We start from the raw sequence: 6102 nt of genomic DNA on the forward strand, positions 1-6102 counted from the left end.
CCAAATACCCGGGTGGAAGGGAGAGGGAGTTTGTCCAAGTTTCTCCAAAACAGAAGGAAGAGTATTTTGTTATAAGCAGAGCTGTTCTTGCAGCCTAAATCAGGTACCGCCTCATAGACCCGTTGCTGCTTTTCTGGGAACAGTCATGTGCTGTTGAAAGCCCCCTGAGCCAAATAATTCCTTATGTGACCACAGAGAATGTATAAATCCAAATTTAGAAGAGCCAGGCCGACAGACATAGTCAACTCATGAACTCATTCACTGGAAAGCTGTCAAGATCCACACTGGCACTGAAAAGACAACATGGCATAACAGACTGGTCAATCTTACCACTGAATAAATCAGCAGGCTTCAGTGCTAATCTCTGCAGTCATCCACGGGCTCACACAGAACATAGAGGCACAGATAACTTTGGACTTCTTTGGGATTGCTCTCATTTGCATGAAAAAAGGGGCAGCTTGTTTCAGTATTGAAAAAATTGGTGTATATAACTTGTTAGATCAACAATAAAAATGGGGAAAAAATCAAATCTGAACCACGTTCATGAATGTATTTTTCATTTAGAGCTATAAACTCACATACTATACCTCTACCAGTGAAACTTGGAGGAGAAAAAGATTTCCTAGAATAAAATTTGCAATATAGCAGGACAATAGTTGCTGTCCATTGTACAATAGTAAATCTCTCATCTAAATCAGCTTCCTCCTTGTTTAATCCTTCTTTGCTTAATTCTCTCTTACAATCTCTCCTCACTCACAGTCCTTTGATTATTGTCCCAGGTTTTTCTCTTTGTCTTGTGTCTCACTCATGTCTGTGAGCACCAGCTTACAAGGGCAGCCTAACTTAAATTCCTGGGACCTCTGTCCATGTGCTCCAGGACAGAAGTCAACAGCCAATTTGCTGCTTTTCCACTGCATTTAACCAAAGAACACTGAAGAAGGCAGGTTGATGTAAATGAAACATTCCCATTTTGGAGATGAAGTTTCATGCTTTATCTGTCTCTTGAGCTAGTCAAAATGTTTTGGCTGAAAGATGGTTTTTCAAACATGGAATTTTGGTGGAAGATTTTTGTTCTTCTGAATTGTTTGTTTTTTTAAACAGAATCAGAGAATAATATCATGAACCTTACTATTTATGTTTTCTTTTGGAGTATCATTTTTCCTTCCCTCCATTCTCTCCCTTTCTTTAGAACAAATGGGAAGAAGGAAAAAGTTGAAAGGAGGGAAAAAGGAAACAAACAAAATTGAATAAGTAGAAAAAATTAAACATGAAAACTTCATTAGTATTGTGCTACAGTTAAATATATTGGAAAATATTAGATGATTCAATGTAGTTATTAAATGTATTAGAAAACAAGTTCTCCTAAGAACATGTCGGCGGCAGCAGCAGTCCCTCAATTTGAGGATGATCTCTACCGCTGCTCGTCAATGAGTCTTGAGGTGACTTAAGAGTCCAGTACATGAGCTGCAGACCTGTCTGCAGAAGTTGCAGGTTTTTCTGCAGGGGAGAGTAAGCCATAGGCCAGGATTTCTCCCTTTTTCCTTCCTCTGCTCTCTCTTCTCTGCTTCAAGGATGAGACACTTTACCTAGAAATGGGCTGCTGCTCAGCTGAGGTCGTGGCACCATTGGCACTGGTGAGCAGCCAGCTCCTCCCCAGCTCTTGATGTTGGCATCTGTTTTCTTGAGATATGCCTTCAATGTGTCCTTGCAGTGTATCCTCTGACCACTGTGAGATCTCAGATCATTACTAAGCTGGGAGCAGAGCACCTGTTTTGGGAGTTGAGAGTCGGGCATCTGTACACACTGTCCAGTCCAGTGAAGTTGGGGCTTGAGGATCATTGACTCAATGGTGATAACATTGGCTTCAACAAGGATGCTGGCATTTGTGTGGCAACCTTCCCATTTGATGTAGAGGATTTTCCAAAGGCATTGTTGATACCTCTCCAGGCTCTTGAGATGAGGATAGTAGGTCACCCACATTTAACATCCATAGAGGAGAAGTCTTTCCAGAGATCACACTGAAGCAATTTCCCAAAGGAGGCACTTGCACACCAGTTCCTGTGCTGGATCTTCTCATCAATGTACACTCTCTGAGAGAGGTGGGGGAAGTGCTCTACTAAGTCCAGGGTCTTTCCCTCAATGGTAATTTTGGAAGGGGGTCATTTCATGGCTTGGGGTAGGCTGATAGAACACTTTAGTCTTCTTGACATTGAGAAAGAGGCTCAAAGATTGGTAGGTGTGGAGAAAACTTACCTGAGTTAGCGGAGAGGCAGTGGGACATCACGTCAGCAGCTGATTGTGGCAAAAGTGAAACCATGGCAGCTGCTGCCGCAGGCGAAGATCAAAGGGAAAACCCACGGTGGAGCCGGGAGGAGCTGGGAATGGCTCCCGCGTCTGCTTGGGTGCTTTTTATAAAAGCATGCCGGGGCGATTGGCCGGGCGGACACCCAGTGCCAAAATAAAAGGCCTGGCAGGAAGGAAGCTGGGGGAACTGGAAGCAGTGTTCCCAACAGGCTCAGAGGAGCCAGGACACCCAGACGCTCCTGACGAGGGGACATGGTGGCTCCCATGGAAGGGCAGCACAGTGGGGACACTGGGCCAACAAAGGCCCAAGGAGTCACTCACGGGGCTGGCGTGGATGGAGGACAGCAGCAGCAGCAACTGGGACACTGGCAGGAGCAACAGAGATGGAACTCTGATGCGGACGGCAGATGGCAGGTACCACACCCGGGGAGGAAATGACATGGCAAGTGGGGTTGAAGCCCGGGCAGAGTCAGACGCTGTGTAAGCCAGGAGCAATGAGGAGCCGTGGGAGACTCTCGGTATGAATACCATCAGTGGCCAATGACCGCAGCACCAAAGGGACTGAGCACCCAGGGTTGGCCAGAACATCAACCCTGACGGACAACACCACAGTTGGCATTAGGCAGGGTGTAGGGGAGGTGGAGCCCCGAGAAGAAATACCGTGAGGACAACCGAGGGAAAGTACCAGGGGAGGCGGGACCAGACATCATCCTTCCAATAGGAAACTATTTACCATCAAAGACGTGGCAGGAGAGACCCCTGGGGGAACTGATCCGAGGTCACTCCCTGGCCATGTAGCCCAAGAAGCCACGGCGAATTTCGAGAAGAATCCAAATGTGCGACGCTGCAGGATAGGCACGGAAGGGTACAGTAGGCTTCTCCAAAAAGATCCAGCATGGTTTGGAGGTTTTCCTGAGTGTGCATAAGGGTGGCACACTTGTTGGTATGTTGAAGGTCAAGGGCGGTTGTTTTGAGTACTTTGGTCTTTGACCAAAAATGTCCCAGATTGAGTAACTCTCCATCCATTTGGTATTCTATGTCAATTCCAGAAGGAATTTATGAGCGTCTTTAATGAGGACCAAGATGACTGTCAAAAAAAAGTGGAGAACAGAGTTGGGGCAATGACACATCCTTGCTTCATCCCAGTTCAGATGACATTTTCTGATCTGCTACATAGCACTGATTCACCTCAAGCACAAGACTCATGCATAAAATATGAAGGTTTTGCCATCTGATACCAGCACCTCTTGGTACATCATGTCAGACCGGGATTTGCTTCTTGATGTCATTTGGGATTATTCTTTTCTCATTATTCTCTTCTCATAGCCAATTATTTCTGTTTGTGTAATAAGTCTGCAAGCATATTGTTTCTATGTTGAGTTTTCTGCTACTTCACTATCTCTGCTCTGCTCTTGTACTACTTTCTGCATTTTGCTGACATGAGAGGAAAAAATTAACTTTTCTTAAAGTCTGTTGCCTGAACCTTCTAGCTGAGTCTGCAAACAAGTATTACAGTGCGTAAATGAACTCCAAAGTAAATATGCATGTAAAATCCAAAATTGGTTTAGACTATTTTATCAAATCAGAAAATATTGACCAGTTCTGAGGAAGGGAGGTAACTTTTGAGCAAACTAAAATTTATTTTTCAATCTGTTTGGATTCCACATATATTTGCATGTAGTGCTGCATTATAGATAGGCCAATTTGAACAAACGTACACAAGGAAAATAGGCTTTACCTATCTATATGTATGCCAGTTCTATGAACTATTTAAATTAATGAAAGCTTCATTTATTTTTTAAAATTGGTGGCCATGTCTCAATGTCTTTAAAGCACTCCATATTAAACAAGGCCAAGTAACAAAATGGGGCAGTATAATACAGTAAAAGCTCTGTTACCCAGCATCTCACCACTCATGCATCCTTGCCTGTTTGGACCGCCACTTCTCCCGCTGTATCCACCCCTCCCGCAGCATCGTCAACCCTCCCACAGCATCTCCAACTCTCCTGTGGGCCCTGTGGCCCCCATGGGACAGGAGGCGGGCCCCGTGCAGCCTGTTATGCCCCCCAGGCTGTGGGGGCTCGGCAGTGCAGGCTGCTTTGCCCTGAGCTGTGGGGGCTCAGAGAAACTGGAAGTGCCACAGTGGACACTTCCGGTTTCACTTTACCTTACAAGCTGGCATGCCAGTTAACAGAGCATGCCGTCTTGTAAGGTGCCGGTTACTGTACTGTGACATTGTCAATCACACATTTTTTTAAATGTTTAGAATAATAGCTACATATTTTTTTTAATCAACCAAAGCCTCATTCCTTTCTTCAAATTGGTGGAAATGAATTACTCTTAAATTTCTCACAGAGATTTTCTTCCATCTTTAGACTAATTCTTGTATCTGATTTCTCATAGCTAACTATCTCAGGTTATATTTTGCACTCAGCACCAGAGCCTTTGACAACAGTATATTAGTATTAGTTATTCATAGAAATGAATAAACTCTTGAAAAGATGACATTTCAATTGAAGAAGAATACCAAACAGGTAACGTAGCAGTGTCCTTAGTGAGATTCAATTTACAAACAGTTACATATTAAATATTTTACGGTGTGTCTAAGGCACCAACCTGCATTATTCCTGTTATAATTTACAGATATATTTACATTGTGCTAATGCTTAGGGCTGCTTTATGTTAGGTGCTGTTGTGCTAGGTGCTTTATGTTAGGTGCTGTTCTGCTAGGTGCTTCTGAGACGTGTAGACCACTGGAGTTCCCAGACACACCACTCATGCTTTATGGAGTTCAACAAATAACAAAGCATGTGCTGCTCCTGCTGCCCTGTACCATAGCACAAAGAAATGTCCTAGAGATGATGTGGGCCATCTTTAGTACTTGTGGAGAGCAGCTCCTGTACTCCCTGCGAGGAGGGCAGGCAACTCACAGGGAATGCAGCTAAATAGGGCTATGCTGTCTAATGCACAATACTGTTGCACAGTACTGCAGGCTTGTTAATACACATCCCATGCTAAATTTTTGCTGCATCTGCATTTCAGATACAGCCCTATATATATATATATCACCTTACCTTTATGTAACTCCTTTGACTTTTGCACAAGAAAGGAAAAGGGGAGAGTGAATGCCTAAGGCTGTACCTACTGACAAGAAGTCAAAATATTCACTGGCGAGAATATTTGAACGCTCGTGGTGCACGGGCCAAGTCCCAGAGGACTGGAAAAGGGCCAATGTGGTCCCCATTTTCAAGAAGGGGAGGAAGGAGGACCCAGGCAACTATAGGCCAGTCAGTCTCACCTCCATCCTTGGCAAAGTCTTTGAAAAAATTATCAAGGCTCACATATGAGAGAGCCCGGCAGGACAAATTATGCTGAGGGGGAACCAGCACGGGTTCATGGCAGGCAGATCGTGCCTGACTAATCTGGTCTCTTTTTATGACCAGGTTATGAAATGCCTGGACACAGGAGGAGGGGTGGATGTCATATACTTAGACTTCAGGAAGGCCTTCGATACGGTATTCCGCCCCATACTGGTGAACAAGTTAAGAGGCTGTGACTTGGATGACTACACAGTCCGGTGGGTGGTGAACTGGCTAGAGGGTCGCACCCAGAGAGTCGTGGTGGATGGGTCGGTTTTGACCTGGAAGGGTGTGGGCAGCGGGGTCCCGCAGGGCTCGGTCCTTGGACCGATACTCTTTAATGTCTTCATCAGCGACTTGGACGAGGGACTGAAGTGTACTCTGTCCAACTTTGCGGATGACACAAAACTGTGGGGAGAAGTGGACACGCCGGAGGGCA

This window comes from Alligator sinensis, unplaced genomic scaffold (assembly GCF_000455745.1).
Source record: "Alligator sinensis unplaced genomic scaffold, ASM45574v1 scaffold939_1, whole genome shotgun sequence".
NCBI classification, from domain to species: domain Eukaryota; kingdom Metazoa; phylum Chordata; order Crocodylia; family Alligatoridae; genus Alligator; species Alligator sinensis.